Below are 24,056 nucleotides of genomic sequence, written 5' to 3'. Positions count from 1 at the left end.
GCGAGAGGTTCACAGGAAAGGAGAAGTCTTGGAGCTACGACGAGGCAACACAACACCGTAGGGAAAGCTGCAAAAATGTTAGAAACTGCCGAACTGCTGACAATAACCTCCACATTGGGCCCACTCCCAAACTGCCATGCATGACATTCTGCACACATATTTTCCAATAAAGTTTGCCAACACATGTGTGTCTTGTTTCTTGTGGTATATGTTGGCCACAGTTTATTTTGCATAACATGTACGAATTACTTTTTGCGTTAAAGTACCATAGTCATAGCCCGCTATGACCAGGCCATGAACCCACGTCACATGGTGTCATAAATCATTTTGACAAGCTCCTAAATCATAGACATGGCATTTCATTAATCAATCCATTTAGCAGTCATAAATCATTTTCACAGGCTCGTAAATCACGTGACAGGTCATAAATCACAAATACTAACAGGTCATAAATCATTCTGACATATCACAATCACATTCTGTTATCTGTTTACCATACTTGTGACACTTCATAGTTTGTTGAGGCCATCATACATGCCGTTTTATGGGGTCATAAAGTTCCATGTTGGTTTTCACGCTGATTGCGTAGGGGGATAGCCTCTCCGTGGAGTTAGGCCCCAACTCACTACCTTGTTTGTCCTTCCTTGTTTGTCCATTTTTGTGCCCTGCCTTTCGGCGGGTCTGGTCTATGAGTGCCGTCTCCGTTTGCTCCCCCTGTTCGGCCTTCTCACCCTGCCGTGAAGCATTCCGAGATGAGTAGCCTTCCTCCTGCACACCGAAAAGTGTCACGAAAAAGTTGTTCAGCGCACCGCCCCCAGCTTCCAACAGTAACTTGTTCTGGGATGGCGGTGCGCTTAGAGCCCCACTTTGTCCCCTCCTGGCCGGGGGCGGCATCCCCCCCCCCCCGGGGGGGTCAAAATCATCACCCCGGCCACCCATTGGCCAGGTATTTCCATGCCACCTCTGGCACGTGCTCTTTCTGGGGAGGGGTAGCCTCCCTTTTTGATGGGTGCACTGCGGCAGCCCAAACCATTTTATCCGGATCTCTAGCAGCCATTGTGGTGCCCGCCCATTAGGCCCCCTTCGGGGACGGCCTCTGCTAAAGCGCATTGGCACCATTGTAAAAGTGAAAGTGTTGCCGGGATGCTGCACATATACAGGACTATGTGCAGGAAACCAGGCCCTCTGTGTATAGTGGTGTACCAACTACCCACCTTGGTGCCCAAAATCCCAATCCGACTAGCTATAGTGTCTCATTCGTTCTCCGTACTACAGCGAAGCTACCAATGATTTGACAACCCAGAACATGTCACTCCGACTCTCTCAGGAATCGCGGGAGCAAGAACACTCTTTCGCTTACTCACTCATACTTGTCCACAACATGAGTAATCAGAGACACTGTATAGTTTAAAATGTTTATTTTAACTAACGTGCTCTACAATGCAGTACACGTGCTATTACTAACAGCAGAATGCATAAACACAATATAGTGAGCATTGTTCCAATTCATAGAATATGAATGGGGATATCATTTTATAAAGTTGGTGGTTTACGGCCTACTGTGCCTTGCCACCCTCCCCGTGCTAGGAACTAGTTTATTATAAAAATAGAAGACCTCTGGGCTTTGTCGGGGGACCCCATACCTCCGAGTCTAGATGCAAAGGTTTACATCTCCGGACAAGCACAGCTCTTCTCTCTGGAAAGGTTTTTCTCCAAGTGCCTCAAAAATGCATGCATGCAATATTAAAAGCACTCGATTTTCAGCAGTGCAACTGTGCTTCATGTTATGTCTAGGTGCGGGGGACTGACCAGAGCAGAATAACAAGGGACATTATTTTTCGACCTTGCACATCATGTACAGAAGAAAAATACAAAGAACAGCAAGAACCGCGAAAGGCAGACGGTTCTCATGTGAACAGGCACAAGCAGATTCTTAGTAAAAACAAAGTCGTGTAGTAATGTGCGCAAAAGCAGCAGCATGGCAGCCAAGCTTGTGCTAACTTAGCAATATCTGCAGTCAATCCACCAACCTCACTACAAAAGCGCTGCATTTTACCGCTGTTGGAAAAAGAAAAAGGTTTTTTAAAAGTTCATCTAGGCGAGCCGCATAGCACACCGAAAATATTTAAAGTTAAAGCTGACATTGTGGTGCTTTAAATATAATGAGTAAGGCATAAAGAAAGGCGCGGGACATAAGGCGTGCTGTGCTGGTTTAAAAAAAAAATATTTGCAATGCCATAGGTCTCGCATTTAAATGCAAGACCCATGGCATTGCAAGCAAGCAGCCGTGATTGTCCCGGCTCAATAAAGAAAAAGTACACAACCATGGAACAACCAAGTAAAGGGGCCAGTAGCCTTTGAAGGATTCAAATAACGACATGGCAGTACTACGGAGGGGCTAACATGGCTATTAAGGAATCAAACGCCAGCATTTACAAAGGACAAAGACACAAGTCAATAAAAAATATGGGTGGGGCTTCTCCTCCGTACTCTACCTGCAACAGATCGCCAGAGCAGCGCTTGCGCGCTGGCTGAGGCTCGGCCTAATAATCAAATATGATACACTTATACTATGGAACAGAATCTATTTCACTTTCTGATGAAAGTCTTTAACAATTCACATAGTGGTACCATTTTGTTCTTGCATATTTCGGGTATGATTGCCAATGCTTTAAAATCTTTAAATATCACAAATGGATTATACTAGATTATGCTTGCTTGATGTGATGCATCTGAAAGTTCTTATTCCAAAATCTAATTTTTCTTATTATCTGCTTATGGGGAAAGGTAACCAGTGTTTCATAGGTCATTCTAGAATGGGTGAATTTAGGTTTCAGTCAACTGAAAATTTGTGAAAGCTAAAATATAACATCTAAAGCACAGGGAGATGCCCCAGTTATTGCTCAGAAATGCACACATGGTCGAGAAATGACTTTGTACTCGTGCATTCTAAATCAAGAGCATTCAGTGTAAATTGTGAATTGTTTAAAGTATGAGAGAAACATTGAATTGTCATATATTTAGAGAGTGGAGAGGGTGATGAAAGGATTTACATATTATCCTTAAGACCTATGTTGTCTAAATAATGAGAAGATATCAGTAAACCTATATTAATATTGAAGTCATAAATATTTGTATCAAGTTGTCAAAGATCATTAGGTGGCCTCTTAACCACACTAGAACACATTCCCCTGTCCTCACTATTGCCACCGCAGCGGCTCAATTTGTTTTTGTAGTAAATATTTGTATGTAAAACTACAGAAGCATTATTTAATAAAGTGATGCTTGTTTTATGTATTCGAGATGGAAAAGAAAGGAACTTTTAATATAGTTTGCGTTTAATTTTGGGTGGTTCTTCAGGTATGACTGGGCTCAGTAGGTTGATAACTCTGTTTCTAAGATTCCTTTTCATCAAAATCCCCTCTTTTCCTCTTATCTCTTATGTCTATTTTGTCTGAGTCCTTTTTATCATTCGACTTGTATATGATGGTTTAAGCTCTGGTGTTTCTGATTTCTTTAATGTTTTACTTTTTCTTAGGTATAAAACTGATTGAAATTAACTTGACATTGACTGTATCAAAGATATTTATAAATCTGCTTACACGGTTAAATGGAGAGCTTGTATTTGAACTGCCTTTCGAGATATCGGCCTGCAAATTGAACTGCCAGCTTTGAAAATACCCAACTATAAATTAATTTTAAAAAAGCATATTAAAGTTGAATCGTTTAAATTGGATAAAATTGCATTAGCTGAGAAAAACTATGCATGGTACGTGATCAATTCATACCAATCCCGGCGTGTTCAGCCGTATTTAAATGTTTTCTTTTCCGTAAAGTTTAAAAAAATGTTTTTAAGGCTACGTATGGGTATAAACCCAACAAAGGAGGGCACTCGATCTTGGATCAAACAGTGGCCGGATTCTAATTGTAGATTTTGCGGATGGCCACAGGAAACTCTTGTACATATAATATGTGTATGCCCGAAGCTGATTAAATTGAGACGTTTAGTTTTGAGACCTTATTTTCTGATGAGTGGCGTGAGAGCTGCCCGACAGGCATTAATCATGTCATTGTCTGGTGAATCGGTTCCATTACTATGTCAATTGGTAACATTTTTAATGGCAGTTGAAAAATGTTTAATATAGGGCAGATCCCCTCTAATTTTATGGCCTTGGTGCTATTCGTTTTTAACGGCTTATACATTTTATTACTTAATAATTTTTGTTGCGACGGTATTAATTCGAAATGTAACAATATCTGGGTTATCATCGCAGCAAACGGATGCATTTTTTGCACATTAGCACTTTGAAAGGAAGGGGAAATTAATGTTAATTGGTCAGAATATTTCTCTGCTATATCCATGGAAATAGTATGTAATGCACACCGTCACTTTAAAATGGATAATGTGCATAAATATTCTGTGATTAACGATGCAAGGTGGCTAGATTTGGGCTTATCGATTAGTTTTTAAATTGTATTTATGGGACAGTTTTTTGTATTATGTGATGAGATGATGTTTTGTTTGTAATGTAAATGTGTTTTTCTTGGAGACTTAAGATGTTGTGATTGCAATGATTTTAATTAATCAAGCAATAATGATTATATATATAAAACTTTGACTGTATCTTTTTCTAATGTTTTGCCAAATGGTGCATTGTTGACATCATTTTCAATGATTTAAAAAATGATGAAATGTTTGCTTTCTCCTAATATCTGTGCTAACAAGACAATGTTTTTCTACAGTAAATCACAGAAGCAAATATGGGGGGAGGCTCGTCATCTACAAACAGTGATGATGATCCCAGTCTACCACGTCCGTTTATTGAAATGCGTGCGGAGGCACGGAAAAATCATTTCGCTGGTCGTGGTGTACCGCAGGTATGATTACACAGGACGAGTATCACCAATTTGGATTTTATGTCAATGTTTTGCATTTATGTGTTCTACAGTTTATTTTAGTTGGACATTATGCAGAAAAACACATATCTTCATATACCTGGCTTGCAAAACAGGGCAGCATAGGGTTCCAATCCTATAGTCTCTTGAACACTCTTCTGTGTCCCTGATGCCTCCGTCTTCATTTAGAACATTGGTAGGCCTTTCTACAAAAACAACTACAAATGCAGAGGAATCTGTTCCATAGCATGTGGTCTATAAACATGGATTGTCATAACCCATGTGATGGAAAGACTGACCCATCTATAATCTCTGGGACATACCCTGGGCTCCCTTCCTGACATTGGGCAAAAGACAGCCATGAAAGGGATGGAGTAGCCAGCGCTGCTACCCGTACTGCACCAATAGCAGCTAGGCCCATGTCAACATATATAAAATGTATAAGATGTTATGGGAAGAAAAAGAAAGACTTGCTACTCTAGCCGTAACACTTGCAAAGCATGTTTCCCTGCAGATGCTGTTCAGTGAATGGGATCCTCTCATTGTCCATGATGATATATATTGTAGGAAAATACCCCTTAATGTGTGGGCACATTTATTTTGCTAAATTGTGTTGCTGGGGTTTTGACTTTGCACACTGGGACACAGTTTTCAGTGCCCAATGCATGTGCTCTGATCCTCAAAACGTGTCAAAATTGGCTGTACCTCTAATTGGGATATTTAACTTCCCCATAAATCCATAGTATATGGCACAAAGTGCATCCAGGGACACTAGGGTAAATGTCACTGGTGAACTGCAGCACATATTGTGCCTCGGCTTAAGTGACAGTGCAAATCGAGACTGTAGGCCTGCCACCAGTAACTTGGCTTTGCATGTTTGAACTGCAAATTCGACCTGTCAAAATAACCCCTTTAAGGCCATGCCTAAACCCTCTTTTTGAAGATTATGAAGTCACCCCTAAGCAGGCCTTAAATTCCATAAGAGAGGGTGCATGATATTTAAATGTAGAACATTCAAACATTTAATGTAAACATGTCCTTGCAGTTAGTGCACTTTGCGTAGCTACGCGTAGCGCTACTTCGCGAACTACGCCCAGGGTTAAAAACTATATTCACTGTAGCTGGGTTAGCCGTTCCATAGGAAAGCATTGGCATGCTTCACGAAAGTTAATAAAGTTATCTCCGCCTAAGAACCAGATATACTTTTTACAAATCCAATTCATTGGCCAAGTCTGATTTGTCAGTAATAGTTTACAAAAGGTGCTTTTTGAAAGTTACTTTTAGTCTCTCTAAAGCCTCAAGAAGCCTTTTCTCCTGAGTTTCCAAGTGTCACCCAGGAGCTGACTTGATTAGGTATAAAATGTCTCCCACAGTTGAGACAAAAGGCTTGGGTGGGGTAAGGTATTCTGTTTCTCTGACAGGATGACCATCTGGGCACTGCCCAGAGACTTAATTATCTAAGAAGAGTCCGGTCCTGGGAGATGTAGCTCACAGTTGGACTTGCCATCTGTTGTCCTCTTAGCCAACCAGGGACCAGTCCCAGTGGGAGTCGAGCTGCCACCAGAACCCGTTTTGAGTGACCAGAGTGGAGGGTTTTCTCAATTCCCTCACCCACACCTCTGTCCTGTAGTTCCCACTCTCCAGTGGAACTGCATGTTTGTGGACAGCATAACCGTTGGGATGGTGCTAGACTGATTCCATGCACCCCCTTTAGGATATGTGCCCACATAAGCCCCCTAAACCCTATGCAGGTAGCAAATGGTTCTGGAAACCACTAAACATGACAACCATGATCCCCCAGGAATCATGGTAACAGATCTAGAATACTTTTGCTCAGTCACTCATGCTCTCTTTCTCTCAGAGAAAATTACAAGGAATACACACTCAGGCATTTTCAATATTTATTGAACTAGCACAATTCTTGTAGAGAATATAAGCGCTGCAATGATCAATTGGCTTATGCAAATAAAAGTTATTAGAAGTAATAGTACAGTGAACAGAGTTAAAAGTTCCATCATCGTGCTAAACAATGTAAATATGCAAGCATATAAAACAATATAGAAATCTGGCGTACTCCTACTGTGCGTCCCCTAATGTATGTGTCCAGGGCATGTGTGTTCTGGCAAGAACCCATGTACTGGATGATTCAACCCACATTATCTGAGGGGTAAGAATGTAGGTCCCCATCGTGGTCGCGAGCTGGACACCCTTCATAGAGATATCAGCAGGCTGCTGGGCCAAAGCATGAGCATGTAGAGACCTCGCAAATGACAGCAAAGGGCTCCTCTGCCAACACCCTCGAAATGGATGTTTATTTATAACAAAAGACGTCCTTGCCTTGGGCAAAGATCTTGGTCAGGCGGCCATTGTTTATGTGTTATAGATAGCTCTGTCGTCATATGTAGCAAACAAATAATCACATTTTCATAATGTATGTATTAAGCTTGTATATGATGTGTCAAGGTATCGTGATAGTGTTCTTGCGAATTTGGTTTGCAACAGGGATGGGTGGAGCTTGCGGAGTTTCACTCCGTGGAATTCCGTGGAGTTTCCAGAAAACGCCACCGAATTCCACGGAGTTCCGTGACCGGGCAGAGTGTGCTCAGCCACGTAAACACTCACCTGAAAGAGGACTGTGATAGACGGAGATCCGAGAGGCACGGCCTCCACCGTGACCCTGTGCCTCTGCTGAAAAGTGGCACTGACCATGCAGCTGTGAAGGGATCAGTGTGATGCAAACTTTCCTTGATCGCATTGCGTCTCTACAGTACTTTTTAAATGCACTTCTACCGTTGGTGTCAGCTACTTAAATGTAACAGCGTTGAATGCCCGGATCGGCCGTGAGTTCACAATATCTCTGAGTCATTGAAATTAGAAATGCCTAACACTCATTTCCAATCAAAAAACTGCACAATCTGATTTTGTTTAGTACAATAATTAACATCCCTGATACGAGTCAAATAACGCAGCCTTTGGTTGAAGAGACTGACATACTCTAGTGTACTTAGGATATCTAGCATCAAAATAGAGTAACTGTCTTTGCAGACATACTCTATGGTTTGTGCACATGAGCACTTTAGAATAATTGTTTAGGATGAAATCAACATCAAAGAGTTATCCCTAACTCATATATTAGGTTTCCGAAGTTTATAGAATGTGTTCATGCAGCTTAAAGAACGTTTCCAAAACCGAGCTCCAGTCGGGCAATCCCGGGCTCTAGTCTACTCTCCCAAATAAGGAACAGCAGACACCAGTCCATAATGTTGGCAAAGTCTGCTTTACCTGCCAGTGCTCAGCGAGAAAACAACTGCTGCCCTATCCGAGCAGAATTACAAAGCGCCGCAGCATCCAAGAAACCTGCTGCAATCCGACACACTCCTGCCCTGCTGCGAGCAGCAACACGGAGGGCCGACAAAGCAGCCAGGATACATTTTGTTTGGAAGAAAAGCCTGTATTGCAGGAAGCTTTGATCTTAGGAGAAGCCAGAGAGAGAGCAGGCTGCAAGGAGAGGCAGAGCTAAATGCCGAGCACAAGAAGCATGAGCTCGCCTTTCTTTCTACTTCCGCTTCTAACTTGGGCCGCTACAAACCTATCCGACCTACGCTCTGGTTCTCTTAGGACCCTGACATTTTGTACTTTGAACACCCATGTAATCAGTATTTTTGTACCTTTTGAACCTGCAATCCCGCACTCAAGTCTAGTTACTCCTCGGCGGGCCTGCATCACTAGGGGTGAGCACCGATCGCGCCAGTAAATTCAGCTCCGCAGGAGGTAGGCGGAGTTTTGGCCAAACTTTGCACTCCTAGCAGAGTGCGGAGTAGGAGCGAAGTTTACCGCCCACCGTAAGTTTGTAAACAAGTATAATTTCCTAGAAACTAATCTGCCCTGTCACAGTTGCAAATGTGTGGCAAAAGACATTGTGAGAGTCTAGGCCTAATTGGGACACATGACACCTCTAGGGTGGGTACTGGAACTCTGTACAAGGGAGGAGAGGTTCTGCTATCTGGGTTTTGGGTAGGTAGGGGCACTGTGGGGTCGCTTGCAGTAGGGCACATCGTAACTGGTGCAAAGATACGTAGGGTTACCCCTGGGAAAGTTTTCCCTATTGATCAGGGAGAGGCCAATAGTCATCCCTTACCCCAGGCTAGTGCCAGGCATAAATGCGGCACCCCTGGGCACGCTCTCCAGAACACTAATGGATCTGTGGAAGACACAATAAAGACTGCACCCACTGTTGTGACTTATTAGGGGAAACGTAAGGGCTGCACCTGCTCCCACGTGTCCCCAGGACAAAGAAGTGGACTCCAAGGGTCAGTTTGCTGATCTCCTGTTAAAAACCACAGGGACAGAAAAGCTTCAAGAAGCCCACTTTCCTGAAAGAGCCTAGATTACCAGTTACAACGGCACCTACCCTGGACCCTGCTGGGGATTTCTGTGGAGTGAGTACTGACCCCAATTGCTGTTCCTGTGGTCCTGGAACCCTTGGCTGATGTAGGAGTGCCCTCCTCCTCCCTAACCCTAAAACCTGGGACTTTGAAACTTGTTCAAGGACTTTTGTCTAGAGAACTGACAGAAGACTGGGACCAACTTGTCAAGCCCATCCACTGAGGGTCCATCTCCGGTGGGACTGACTTCACCACAGCTCCTGATACGCTCTTCTCCACAGCTGCAAATCTGATACAGCAGACCCGACTCACATCCGATGATGTCAAACCCTCTTTGGCAATTGCCTTGCCCCACTTAAGGAATCAGACTTGCACAAAAGAGTCCAAGTCTGAAGGTAGAAATCTTCACCAGACCTGACACGAAGCAGCATCAGATGCATGTCGAAGACTTCCTGGGTGCTATTCCCCAACTTTTCCCGCTCTGAGCTTTTGCTATCTTCATCAACGGCTCCACTGAGATCTCATCTTTTGGCAACCCGTCGTCAACAACACCATCTTCCGATCCAGCCTGCTGTCTTGCACTGCTGAAGACTCTAACTTCTCAGAAAAATTCTCAGTCAGAAGGTAACTATTTGACTGGGACCAACCTGGGCATAGTATCTGACCCGTGCTTCATTACGGTTGTACTTCCTGAGGCGGAAGCCGGGAAGCGTTCCTTTCAACACTTACTGAAACTGCATTGCGCGATATTCTATCCTTACTGCATGTGATTTGTGCATTTTATTCTGTTTTTTAAAAAATAACACTTGTGTTGTTCTCAGCTACTGCCCTTACCTGCATTTTGTGCCCGCCCCGCATCCATCGCTCGTTGCCTCCCCATACCCGTCGTGCTTTCGCCGGCGGCTGGGCTTGCACCTACCAGCGGGGCCGCCATCTTGTGTGAGGGGGCCAACTCGCGCTCTAGTCGTTTGAGCCTGCTGAGCATAAAACTCCAATGTTAGCGCAAGCGCGCAGCATAGGTTGTACTTCCTGAGGCGGAAGCCGGGAAGCGTTCCTTTCAACACTTACTGAAACTGCATTGCGCGATATTCTATCCTTACTGCATGTGATTTGTGCATTTTATTCTGTTTTTTTAAAAAAATAACACTTGTGTTGTTCTCAGCTACTGCCCTTACCTGCATTTTGTGCCCGCCCCGCATCCATCGCTCGTTGCCTCCCCATACCCGTCGTGCTTTCGCCGGCGGCTGGGCTTGCACCTACCAGCGGGGCCGCCATCTTGTGTGAGGGGCCAACTCGCGCTCTAGTCGTTTGAGCCTGCTGAGCATAAAACTCCAATGTTAGCGCAAGCGCGCAGCATAGGTTGTACTTCCTGAGGCGGAAGCCGGGAAGCGTTCCTTTCAACACTTACTGAAACTGCATTGCGCGATATTCTATCCTTACTGCATGTGATTTGTGCATTTTATTCTGTTTTTTTTTAAAAATAACACTTGTGTTGTTCTCAGCTACTGCCCTTACCTGCATTTTGTGCCCGCCCCGCATCCATCGCTCGTTGCCTCCCCATACCCGTCGTGCTTTCGCCGGCGGCTGGGCTTGCACCTACCAGCGGGGCCGCCATCTTGTGTGAGGGGGCCAACTCGCGCTCTAGTCGTTTGAGCCTGCTGAGCATAAAACTCCAATGTTAGCGCAAGCGCGCAGCGGACGCGCGCAGCGGGCGCGCCAAAGGTGCGCTAAAGGCAAGCCCGTCTGCGCCCGTCCGCGACCGACCGGGACAAGGGCCACGACCCGCTGTTCAGCATTTTAAATACTCCCCAAGTGAATTACGCACTTTCCGCTTCCCTTGGCCCATTAAGCCACGACTAAAGCAAGAGCTTCTTTCTTGCGGAATCCTGTCCCCCGGTTCCTTCTTACCTCTTCCATTGCCTAGCACAGACCCCTCTGTTCTCCTCCCTACCACCCTTAACCCCCCCCACCCTAACAAACAGTTGTTGAATTTTTATTACCTAAACACGCGATCCCTCCCTAAACACCAATCAGAAATTTTCTATCTGCTTGACACTTTAAAACCTGACGTACTCCTTCTTTCCGAAACATGGCTTACGGATGATTCCCTCCCAGATATCTTGGCAGCCAACCCCACAGGCTACTACATACTGCAGACCAACAGACCTGCCGGACGCCACGGCGGTGGTGTGGCTGCAATCATCCACCATCAGCTACAGTTTACCACCTTAAATACCACTGCTATTCCTTCCGTTGAGGCACTCATTATTAAACTTGATTCCTCTTCAGTTTCTTTGACCTGTGCCTTATTCTACCGGCCTCCCCTCTCCATGCCCTCTTTTCCTCAGTTAGCTGGAGACCTCATTTCTCACCTCATAATAAATAATCCCAATCTTCTGATAATAGGCGACTTCAACTACTGGCCCTCTGACCCTAATGAGACCTCCCTCTCCCGAGAATTCACTGACCTCCTCGGGGGCCTCAACTGTACTCAGCACATCCACACTGCTACTCATATCAAAGGACACCACCTCGACCAGTTATGGACAGTCAATATATCCATTTTTTCCCTAGCTATTTCCCCCTGTCCCTGGTCGGACCATTATTCCATCCAATTCTCCTTAGATTTGCCTAGTTTAGCAAAATCCTCCACCCCGGATAAAATTCTAACCAGGAACTGGAGTCGTGCCAACAAAGAGAAGTTCTGTTCCTTACTTTCTACCTCCCTGCCTACGGTGACTGACTGTCTCAAGGACCAAGAAACTGCTATTCACAACTGGCTTTGCGCTGCCAGCAATATCGTCGCCCCTTGCAAGTTCTCCATAGTTAAGCGTCCTCACGACGCCCAGCGGTGGTTTACAGAAGATCTTAAAACTAAGAAACTTTCTCTTAGACAGGCAGAACGCAGGTGGAGACGTAACTATTCTTCTACCACCAAAGATACTTTCATCAAGCTGCTAGCTGACTATAAAAAAGCCATCTTTGCAGCTAAATCTGCCTACTTCTCATATAAAATCACTAATTCATCAACTAAAACCAAAGACATTTTCTCCATTGTCAACGAACTATCCTTACCTGACAGGGTGACCCTCAAACCAGCTCCTACCCAGGCCCTTTGCGATGCCCTTAATAATTTCTTTACTCAGAAAATTATCACTATTAAGCAAAGCATTCCTCTGACCCCCGTTCGTTCGGCTTTGGGGATCTCACCCAAAAACACTCAGTTTCTCGATCTAATCCCCCCGATCTCCAAGGATAATTTCTTCTCACTGTTAAAAAAGGTCAGCTCAGGCTCCCCCCTGGACCCCTGCCCCCCTCCATTTCTCCGAGAAGCTTTTCTCTCATGCCCTGACCTTCCGCTTGCATTTCTCAATAATTCTTTAGAAACAGGGGTTGTCCCTCCCTCGTTTAAAGTAGCAGAGGTCTTACCCATTTTGAAGAAACCTCAGGCAGATCCTACTAACCTAAGTAATTATCGTCCCATTTCTCTCCTCCCTTACCTGAGTAAGATTTTGGAGGCTCATGTCACACAATGCCTCAGTTCTTTCATTGAACGCTCTTTCTTTCTCGATCCCCATCAGGCCGGATTCAGGCCTGCACACTCCACCGAGCAGGTCATACTTGCCGTGATGAACGAGCTCCGTAGGGGTGCGGACCATAATCTCTCCCAAGCCCTTGTTCTTTTAGATCTATCGGCCGCCTTTGACACGGTCGATCATAACCTTCTGATCGACCGTGTCCGTGATGCTGGCATTCAGGGCACGGCCTTAAAATGGATTTCCTCCTTTTTGGGAGACCGTTCGCAGGCTGTTCGTTTGGCCACCTTTTCTGCCATAAAGACCCCTCTAACCTGTGGTGTTCCACAGGGCTCGTCTCTCTCACCCTTACTTTTTAACCTATACATGGTCCCTCTTATCCACTCGCTCCGCAATTTCGAAGTGGTTTGCTTCAACTACGCAGACGACCTTCAACTGGTCTTCAATATTAACTCCTCTACTGCGTCCATTTCCAGCTGTCAAGCTACTCTATGCTTTATCAGGGATTGGATGAATATCAGCCAACTCAAGCTCAACCCTGATAAGACCGAGCTTGTATTGACCGGCCCCTCAAATCCCTGGAACAACAATTTTTGGCACCCCACGCTAGGAAATCCTCCTGTACCTTCTAAATCGGTCAAAAGCCTTGGAGTAATCATCAGCAGCGATCTGTCCATGAAGCCCCAGATTGGAGCAGTTACATCTTCATGCTTCTTTCACTTACGTAGAATTCGTAAGATTGCCAGATTTCTTACCACTGAAGCCCTTACCGTAGTTCTCTTGGCCCTGGTCATTTCACGGATAGACTATGCCAATTCCCTTTATGTTGGCATCCCCCTCTATCAACTTCACCGACTCCAGCTGGTCCAGAATCAGGCTGCCCGCCTCATCACTCACCAATCACGTACCCAACACGTCCGTCCTCTGTTGAAACTTCTTCATTGGCTCCCGGTTGACAAACGTTGTCTGTTTAAACTGGGCTGCACTATCTACAAAACCCTTACCTGCAAGGCGCCTGCTTTCATTTCTTCTCTAATCTCTCGCTATTCTCCCACCCGTGCACTCCGATCGTCACACTCCAACTTTCTCACCCCCTCTCGTTTCAATCGGAAAAAAACACGGCGGACTATCTTTTTCTTTTCTGGCACCGCAGATGTGGAACTCCCTTCCTTTGGATCTCAGACTTGAAACCTCCCTGCCGCACTTCAGATCTCTTCTCAAAACCTTTCTTTTTATCCAAGCTTACCAGTAACCTCCTGATCTAGTGCACCATTGCCATAGCGCCATGAAACCTTTGGGTGTACGTGCGCTTTAGAAATAATTTTAACATAACATAACAAACCTTATCTATGTCTTAGTCTTAAACGACCCGTTGCCTCCAGCTGGCAATTTGCACTTTTTGGCATTATTTTTATTTAAAACTTTAAAAACTCATATCTAAGGTTCCCCTTAGTGGATATATGTTGTTTTGTGTAATTCTGTTCATGTAAAATGTCTCTATTTTTATAAATTTGAGTGGGATTTGATTAGTGTTGTGTTTTTGACTTTTTTGTGGTACTTCTAAATGCTTTACACATTTTCATAAGTTAACCCTGTCTACTCTATGCCATAGCTAGCAGGAGTTGAGCTGAAGTTTAAATCTCTACTGGACCTAACAAGGAATGTGCCATTAATGCTTTTGGTAGTCTACCACCCACCCCAACAAATAATACTCTTTCTCACACACTATACCTGCCACCATCCTCACCCACAATCACAGAACTAATGCGACATCTATCTGCTAACCTACCAGCACAACAGTGGCGTGTTCTGCACAATCAGGGTCTAACATGGGCAGTCAATAGAAGGGAGAGAGCAGCGATACAGCAGCAGAGGCATAGGTGTACTGTAGAGAGGGTCAAGGAAGAGTGGAAGGGCTAGGGTTGTGGGTGGGAGTTGAGAGATAGGGACTACTAAAGTGGAAAGCAATCACAGGGTAATAATCCTTCAGTCCAGAAAAAGCTTGTAGGCATTTGCAGAGGAAGCTCTCAAACCATAATGGGCCTTGTAAAGAGCTTTATTCCAGATTTCTGGGTCTCTTTAGTGCTCTTCTCATCTCAAAACTCCAGGCACAAAAACTAGACAAGAAACAATTGTAGTCCCTTGGTTTAATTCAACAGTTAAGTTATTTTGTCTGGTTACCCATTCTTTATTGATTATCAGTGCATAACACAAGAACATGATACATGAAACATGATGTATCAAGAAATGGAAGTTTGCGTATCCTGTATGATCAGGCATATCCAAGTATATGTCCATCATATGCACACCTGAATCCAAAACGTGTCTACCCTATGGCATCTGCCTTGGTGCAGAGAATACCATATACACACACCCTCAACCAGAAAGTGCAAAGAAACTTTCAACAGCCTCGTACCCTTCCAAGGAATACCCACACTACTGGAGGGTGAGCAAATTAGAGAGCGGGTAGGTTGAGGTAATGTATGGTAAGACATCACCCCTATCCAGTTACTGCTCAACAAGAGGAAAGACAGAGGTAAGAAAGGAACACCCACCATCCTCCAGTTGACAGACTCACTGTTTGTGTTCATCCTTCCTGAATGTAAGTGAGTCCCTCCTGAGAAACCTGCGGTACTAGTGGGAGTGGGTAGAGAAAGTGAAACCAGTGTACCTGTGCTGTCCCCCGTAACCGTGCTGCTCCCCCATAGCAGGCGTGCAATCAAAAAGTGTCCCCAGCTGCAGGCGAATTTCTTGAGATGGTCGTTCAGCCTATAGATGATCGGTTCGTATGAGTCCACCTAGTAAATCACTTGGACCCATGTTTGTATGTCCGGTCGTGTGGAGTTCTTATTTATTTATTTATTTATTTAAAACATTTATATAGCGCAACTGTCACCTGGCAGGTATCCTGGCGCTGAGAGATTACTCCTAAAATGAAAAGAGACGGGAGACTGGGGAGGGGTTGTGAGGGATTTAGGGGAAGAGCCAAGTTTTAATCCACTTTCTGAATGGAAGGAGTTGTGAAATTTGGCGGATGTCGACCGGCAAACTATTCCAGAGTTTAGCGGCGGCCACTCTGAAGGATCTTCCCCCAGTCCTTACCTTGTTGAATCTGGGTACCCTCACAAGGCAGGCTGAGGTGGATCGGAGAGTTCTGGTGGGGGTGTACCAGGAAAACATTTTTTGTAGGGATCTGGGGCCAGTTCCGTGTAGTGCTTTGAAGACAAGGCAGAGTGCTTTAAAGGCTATTCGCTGCTTCAAAGGGAGCCAGTGTAGCTCGGCTAAGGCTGCTGTGGCCGAGGATCTCCTGGTCCATCCGAGGGCTAGTTTGGCTGCGGCCGACTGGACTCTTTGGAGTCTGTCCAGTAGCACAGCTGGGGACTCGAGCAGAAGTGCATTGCAATAGTCAAGGCGACTAAGGATAGTGCACCTGACTATTAGTGCCCGAGCCTGTGCGGGGAGTAGTGGCATGATTTTGCGTAAAGAACGCAGTAGGGCCGAGCAGGTGGCGACTGTTTTGGTTACCTGCGTTTCCATGCTGAGTTTGTTGTTTAGCATAACACCCAGATTGCGGACACTAGTGACCGGCTGTGGTTTTTCTGGGGTTTCCGGGGGCCAGAATTCCGTGGGGAATAGGCGAGGAATCCGGCTCCCAGTGCAGAACAGTACCTCGGTCTTGGAGGAATTGAATTGCAGGGAATTATTGTGCAGCCAGCCGGCTGTGTCTCTTAAGCAGTCGTGGAACGATTCCATAGGAATTGGGTCTTCCCCCTCCCAGGAGAGGATAATCTGGGTGTCGTCCGCGTAGTTTATAGTTTTCAGTCTGTGGGATTTAATCAGGGTGATTAGTGGTTTCAGATAAACGTTAAAAAGGATCGGGCTGATGGACGAACCCTGGGGCACCCCGTGAGGTACTGGGGAAAAGGCGGATTGAAAAGGGGGGAGGGACACCGCCTGTTTCCTATCTCGCAGGTATGAGTGGAACCAGAGCAAGGCGGTGCCGTCGACCCCTGCCTCTCTGAGCCTCTTTAGCAGAATTACATGGTTGACCGTATCGAATGCGGCAGACAGGTCCAATAAGATCAAGGCCACTGCGTGGCCCCTGTCTGCACGCATACGAAGTTCTTCCATGGCTGTAAGCACAGCCGTTTCGGTACCATGGGCTGGGCGAAATCCGAATTGGAAGTCGTCCAGAATGTGATTCTGCTCTAGATGTGTCGATAGACAGGAGCTAACCCAGCGTTCCACAACTTTCGCCGGAAAGGGTAGGAGCGATATAGGCCGAAAGTTAGATAGACACTCGGGGTTCAATGAGGGTTTCTTTAGCAGCGGGGTGATGAGTGCTTGCTTCCAGGGGGTAGGGACAAATCCACAACACAGGGATTGGTTGCAGATCCTATGGAGGGTGCGGAAGAGTTCAGTTCCACACGCTTTCCATGTTTTTGGTGGCAACGGGTCGAGGGGGGACCCAGAGGTGATTCCGTGTGCCATTCTCTCGAAGTCTGCTTCCGAGATAGGGGGGAGAGTCTGCAGACATTCCCTGGGTAGGAGTCCTGGGCTCAACGGATCGAGGTAAGTCGTGGCTGCCCCGGGGGAGTTGAGATTATCTTGCGAAGGGGGAATGGCAAGATTGTGGATGATGGTCTCAATTTTGTCCTTAAAGAACTGTGCGAGATTATCACAGAGGGTCTGTGTGGGGGGGATGTTTTTTTTGGCACAGTCGGGGTGGATAAGGTTGTCGAGGATCTGGAAGATGCTTTTGGAGCTATTTGCGGCATTGACTATGGTGGAGCAGTAGTAGGTGGATTTGCTGTCAGCGATGGCAGATTTATATTCCAGGAGCTTGTTTTTCCAGATAATTTTGTTTGTGTCGCAATAGCCTTGTCTCCACTTCCTCTCAGCCTGTTTACAGGCTAATTTGAGGGTTTTCAGGGAATCATTATACCATGGGGCAGATGCTCTGCCTTTAGGTTTGCATCTTTTTAATGGAGCTATGGAGTCCGTGGTGGATAATATCCTCGTGCAGAAAGCTCTGTAGTTGTCTTCAACCGAGTTGATAGGGGAGAAGCTGTCTTCCACGTTAAAAACGGCGGTGGTAGAACTCAGTTTTTCCAGAGCTTTCCAGTCTCTGTACATAAATTCTGGTAGGGCGCTATGATTCGGCGTTCTAGTTTTTGTGCTGGTAATGTAGAATTTAATAAGAGCGTGATCTGTCCAGCTCATGGGCAGAATGTCGTTCAGATGTATTAGTTCAGAACTGGAAAAGATGAGGTCAAGTCGATGACCTGCTGAGTGGGTAGGTTGCTTAACCAGTTGGTAGAGTCCCACGCTTTCGCAAGAGAGCAGGAGGTTTTCTAGACCAGTGTCTAGACTACCGTTTGGCCAGAGGTTGAAGTCCCCTAGGATGATTAGTTTATTGTGAGAGGATGCCATGTTCGTAAAGGTGGTGAGTAGCGCTTGCTGTTGTTGGGAGGTGAAAGTCCCTGGAGGACGGTAGCAGATAATTGCCGTAAAAATACCTCCGGAGTGGCAGTTTATGGAGAGGCCGAGGATCTCGGTCTCGGGGACTGAGTCCATGTCTATGGTGTTAATGTGCCAGGAGGCTCTGTAGATAATACCTACTCCACCCCCACGGCCTTTGGGTCTGGGAAGGTGCAAAATTTTAAAGTCCTGAGGGCATGCCCATGCTAATTCAATGTCACAATCTGCGTGAGTCCACGTTTCGGTTAAGAAGAGGACATCCAGGTGATGAGATTCGATGAGGGGATGAATTTCGTTAGCATGCTTTGGCAGTGATCTGACATTCAGAAGGCCTCCCAGGAGCAGACCCTTATATGCGAAGTCATGCAGTGGAAAGGCGGAGTCAGCAAAGATGGGCTGACCTTCGTGTGCGAATTCTCGCAGGTTGAGCAGGGTTTCACGGGTATAGCGTGGGGTTTGCGAGCAAATTTGAGCAGAGTTGTCTGCGCTAGTCGCGTCCTCGTCGCGGACGAGCGCAGACGAGCTTGCCTTAAGCGCGCCTTCGGCGCGCCATCGTCGCGCCCGCTGCGCTCGTCCGGTGCGCTTCCGGCATGGATTCATGCTTTATAGTGGGTGCTCTGGGCGTCGGAGGGGGGGGGGGTGGCCAACAGAGGTGGGCGTGGCTCGTGGCTCCCTCGAGCAGGCAATGGCGGCAGAAGCGAGCGTTTTGGCCGGAAAACAGCGATTGGATCTGCTGCTCGGCGTGGTTTGAGGTAGGTGCCAGGGGTTGGTGCAATAGTGCAGCAGTTATTAAAATCACAATATACAGTGTTAAAACAAAGATTTTCTATAGCGCGGCTCCCGGCTTTTCGCCTCAGGAGTGTCTCAGTAAATAGTGCAGCGCTAGCAATCAGCGCGCTCTATTTGTACCTGTGAGGGGGGGCGTGGCCAACAGAGGTGGGCGTGGCTCGTGGCTCCCTCGAGCAGGCAATGGCGGCAGAAGCGAGCGTTTTGGCCGGAAAACAGCGATTAGATCTGCTGCTCGGCGTGGTTTGAGGTAGGTGCCAGGGGTTGGTGCAATAGTGCAGCAGTTATTAAAATCACAATATACAGTGTTAAAACAAAGATTTTCTATAGCGCGGCTCCCGGCTTTCAGCGCTAGCAATCAGCGCGCTCTATTTGTACCTGTGAGGGGGGGTGTGGCCAACAGAGGTGGGCGTGGCTCGTGGCTCCCTCAAGCAGGCAATGGCGGCAGAAGCGAGCGTTTTGGCCGGAAAACAGCGATTAGATCTGCTGCTCGGCGTGGTTTGAGGTAGGTGCCAGGGGTTGGTGCAATAGTGCAGCAGTTATTAAAATCACAATATACAGTGTTAAAACAAAGATTTTCTATAGCGCGGCTCCCGGCTTTTCGCCTCAGGAGTGTCTCAGTAAATAGTGCAGCGCTAGCAATCAGCGCGCTCTATTTGTACCTGTGAGGGGGGGCGTGGTCAACAGAGGTGGGCGTGGCTCGTGGCTCCCTCCAGCAGGCAATGGCGGCAGAAGCGAGCGTTTTGGCCGGAAAACAGCGATTAGATCTGCTGCTCGGCGTGGTTTGAGGTAGGTGCCAGGGGTTGGTGCAATAGTGCAGCAGTTATTAAAATCACAATATACAGTGTTAAAACAAAGATTTTCTATAGCGCGGCTCCCGGCTTTTCGCCTCAGGAGTGTCTCAGTAAATAGTGCAGCGCTAGCAATCAGCGCACTCTATTTGTACCTGTGAGGGGGGGGTGGCCAACAGAGGTGGGCGTTGCTCGTGGCTCCCTCGAGCAGGCAATGGCGGCAGAAGCGAGCGTTTTGGCCAGAAAACAGCGATTAGATCTGCTGCTCGGCGTGGTTTGAGGTAGGTGCCAGGGGTTGGTGCAATAGTGCAGCAGTTATTAAAATCACAATATACAGTGTTAAAACAAAGATTTTCTATAGCGCGGCTCCCGGCTTTTCGCCTCAGGAGTGTCTCAGTAAATAGTGCAGCGCTAGCAATCAGCGCGCTCTATTTGTACCTGTGAGGGGGGGCGTGGCCAACAGAGGTGGGCGTGGCTCGTGGCTCCCTCGAGCAGGCAATGGTGGCAGAAGCGAGCGTTTTGGCCGGAAAACAGCGAGTAGATCTGCTGCTCGGCGTGGTTTGAGGTAGGTGCCAGGGGTTGGTGCAATAGTGCAGCAGTTATTAAAATCACAATATACAGTGTTAAAACAAAGATTTTCTATAGCGCGGCTCCCGGCTTTTCGCCTCAGGAGTGTCTCAGTAAATAGTGCAGCGCTAGCAATCAGCGCACTCTATTTGTACCTGTGAGGGGGGGCGTGGCCAACAGAGGTGGGCATTGCTCGTGGCTCCCTCGAGCAGGCAATGGCGGCAGAAGCGAGCGTTTTGGCCAGAAAACAGTGATTAGATCTGCTGCTCGGCGTGGTTTGAGGTAGGTGCCAGGGGTTGGTGCAATAGTGCAGCAGTTATTAAAATCACAATATACAGTGTTAAAACAAAGATTTTCTATAGCGCGGCTCCCGGCTTTTCGCCTCAGGAGTGTCTCAGTAAATAGTGCAGCGCTAGCAATCAGCGCGCACTATTTGTACCTGTGAGGGGGGGCGTGGCCAACAGAGGTGGGCGTGGCTCGTGGCTCCCTCGAGCAGGCAATGGTGGCAGAAGCGAGCGTTTTGGCCGGAAAACAGCGAGTAGATCTGCTGCTCGGCGTGGTTAGAGGTAGGTGCCAGGGGTTGGTGCAATAGTGCAGCAGTTATTAAAATCACAATATACAGTGTTAAAACAAAGATTTTCTATAGCGCGGCTCCCGGCTTTTCGCCTTAGGAGTGTCTCAGTAAATAGTGTAAAGAGTTCTCCAGGGCCTGATTATGCAGAACTTAGCTGTTGTCGGGGCAGTGGCAAACCTTCTAGTCATGTGATGTGCAATCTCTGGGAAGTCTACCATATCATATATCAGGATTGTCTGGACAGTAAACAGGCCCTGAGGTCCCAGGACACGTGCCATGTGCCCACAGAATGCTCCCCAAATGGATGTCATTGCCGAGCATTCACAAAGAATGTGGGCGATATCGCACCCTGACTGGTTGCCTCCAGCACTTTGTCCCAGGTAAGAGCCCCATGCCGTGTAACCGTTTGGGGGCCAGTGCCACCTGTAAAAAATGTGAAAGTGGCTGAATTTAAAGCACAACTCCCTCAAAGCTTAATCATGGATGGCCTTTAAGTCAATCCAGCCATCGACATAGTGGTTATGATGCAGGCGGTCTTCTCACCATTTCTTAAATCCATATCATGTGAGACTGGAGAAACTCTTATCAGTGAACAATTTGTAGAGGCTGACACCATTCCCCTATAAGTTCCCCACCTGGAAAGGTAGGAAAGGTAAGACAGGAGCGTAGAGTTCCGGGCAGTGATGGGCTTAGTGAGCGGGCACAAGTGAGCCCTCCCGGGAGGTGGAATTCATCCTGAGCCTCCCCAAAGGCCTTTACTGTGCCAAGTACAAGACGTTGGTTGATAATATGGATGTTTCTGGATATGAAATGGGTGCTGATAGATTCTTGATTTCCTATGCAAAACCTACTGTTACCCCAAATGAACTGCCTCTTGGGAAAGGGCTACCTTCTTGTCCAGATCATCCCCAAACTAACCAGAGGATTTGAGCCAGCGTTCTGTGGTGGAACGTGGAAGAGTGGTGGGGTATAAAGCTCACTTGATCTCTATGTATCAGTGTGGGTAGATAAAGTCTGGGGCAATTAGACAGTACTTTCACCAAGATCTTTACATCTGTATTTATTATTATTATTATTATTAATAATGCTTGTAGAGCGCATCTGACACCCTACGGGTAACAGGCGCTATGATATTAGTGTCTTGCTGAGTGTATAAACTGTGTCCCTGCCTGCAGAGGAATTAGGAGTTGCATGCTCGGGCATAGAGCCAGGTTTTTATCCTTTTTCTAAACTGAAGGATATTATCTATTTGTCTAATGTCAGATGGAATTTGATTCCAGAAGCGAGAGGCTGCCGTACCAAATGCCCTGCCTCCAGATCTGACTTTCCTTATTCTAGCCACCTTCACCAGATTGGCCGACGAAGAGCGCAACACTCGGGGAACTATTCATGCAAGGCTTTTGGGCCTTGTCCATGCAAGGCCCTAATCACTATACACATCGCCTTAAATTGTATCCTCTGCGAGACCGGCAGGCAGTGCAGCTCAGAGAGAGCCTGTGAGGCGGAGAAACTGCAAGGTTTCCGTAGTGCCAATTTGGCCGCCATGGTCTGAATTCTCTGCAATCTTTCGATCAGATATTGTGGTGATTCCAATAACAGAGCATTACAGTAGTCCAATCTACTAAGAATGGTACTTTGGACTATTAATATTCTGGCCTGTTTGGAGAACATCGGGAACATTTTCCGAAACGCTCTTATCAGGGAAAAGCAACTACCAACTGTTTTATTTACATGTTTTTCTAGTGTCAATTTATTGTCGAACATGAATCCCAAATTGCATACCATATCACTGTGACCCACTGAGGTAGTAGTGGAAGTAGGCCAAAAATTGGACGGAAGGGTAGGAGGTATACTTCCTCCTGCATAATGCAAGATCTCCGTCTTATCGGAATTAAATTGAAGCGAAGTTGCTATATCCTGCAAACAGGCATGAAAGGCTTCTAGGGATACTGATTGCTCACCCTCTAGAGATAGGATGTGCTGGGTATCATCTGTGTAATTCACTAAATTAACGTCATAGGACCATATGATGGCAAATAGGGGGCTCATATAGGTGTTGAATAAAATAGGGCTAATCGCCGATCCTTGCGGGACACCATGCAGGGTGTTTAAGAACTTGGATCGAAAGGGAGGAGGGCTACTGCCTGTTGACAATTGGCTAAATACGATTGAAACCACTTTAAGGCAGTGCTCGCCACCCCCACCGCTTCAAGCCTGGACAGGAGTGTCCCGTGGTTTACCGTATCGAACGCGGCAGACAGGTCGAGGAGAACCAATATGTCAGACTGTCCCCTGTCTGCACGAATCCGTTGGTCATCCATGATGGTCACCAAGGCAGTCTCCGTCCCATGTCCTGGACGAAAACAAAACTGCACCTTATCCAGAATATTGTTTATCTCTAGGAACTGAGATAGTGTTTTACTAACGACTCGTTCCAGGATGTTAACTGGATATGGCAGAAGAGTGATGGGTCTGTAATTCTTTAAACAGCCCGGATCAAGTGATGCTTTCTTCAGGAGAGGTGTCTGTAGTGAAGAAACCAGGCGATTTAAAGGCTGAGTTGTAGGTTTAATCAGGTAGCACGTCTCGCAATGAAGGGGTACTGGAGCAACTGACCACAATAAGAATGCAGAGCTCCAGTGACTCTATCACATTCCAATTCATAACATTCCATGCCATAGGCTGCACAATACCACACATCTCCCTTTTTATAAAACAGAGTATAATGTCAAGTAAATGTCAAAATGGTCATTACAGTATAATAAAACAAATACCTAAAACAAATCCCTTACAAAACAGATTCAACAGTTACAGAACACTGAACCCATACCCCCCCTCAATAAGAAGAAAAAGAAAAAGAAGAGAAAAAACAGTATCAAGAAAGTTAACGTAGAACAAAGTCATTCCATTTCTTTGGTCGTATAGGAATGCGAACACTTCTTCTGATATTTTGTGTCATTAAATTACTCTTTGAATAAGTCTTAGTTTTGTTAGGCAAAGAAGAAAAACATTTCTTGGTATCATTAGACATAATATCATG

General features: G+C 46.3%; 1 long non-coding RNA gene across 1 annotated transcript in view; it reads left to right on the top strand.

Moving 5' to 3' along the window:
* LOC146863785 (uncharacterized) overlaps window positions 1-24,056 on the top strand; it is a 123,021-nt gene that overhangs the window by 40,259 nt on the left and 58,706 nt on the right. Inside the window, exon 2 of the long non-coding RNA XR_014969239.1 lies at window positions 4,744-4,878. This is a non-coding gene — a long non-coding RNA (uncharacterized LOC146863785). The remainder of the gene's footprint in view (window positions 1-4,743; window positions 4,879-24,056) is intronic.

Source organism: Triturus cristatus, chromosome 2_1 (genome assembly GCF_964204655.1).
Source record: "Triturus cristatus chromosome 2_1, aTriCri1.1, whole genome shotgun sequence".
NCBI classification, from domain to species: domain Eukaryota; kingdom Metazoa; phylum Chordata; class Amphibia; order Caudata; family Salamandridae; genus Triturus; species Triturus cristatus.
The sequence above is the reverse complement of the archived record's forward strand: the minus strand, read 5'-3'. Positions and strand labels throughout refer to the sequence as shown.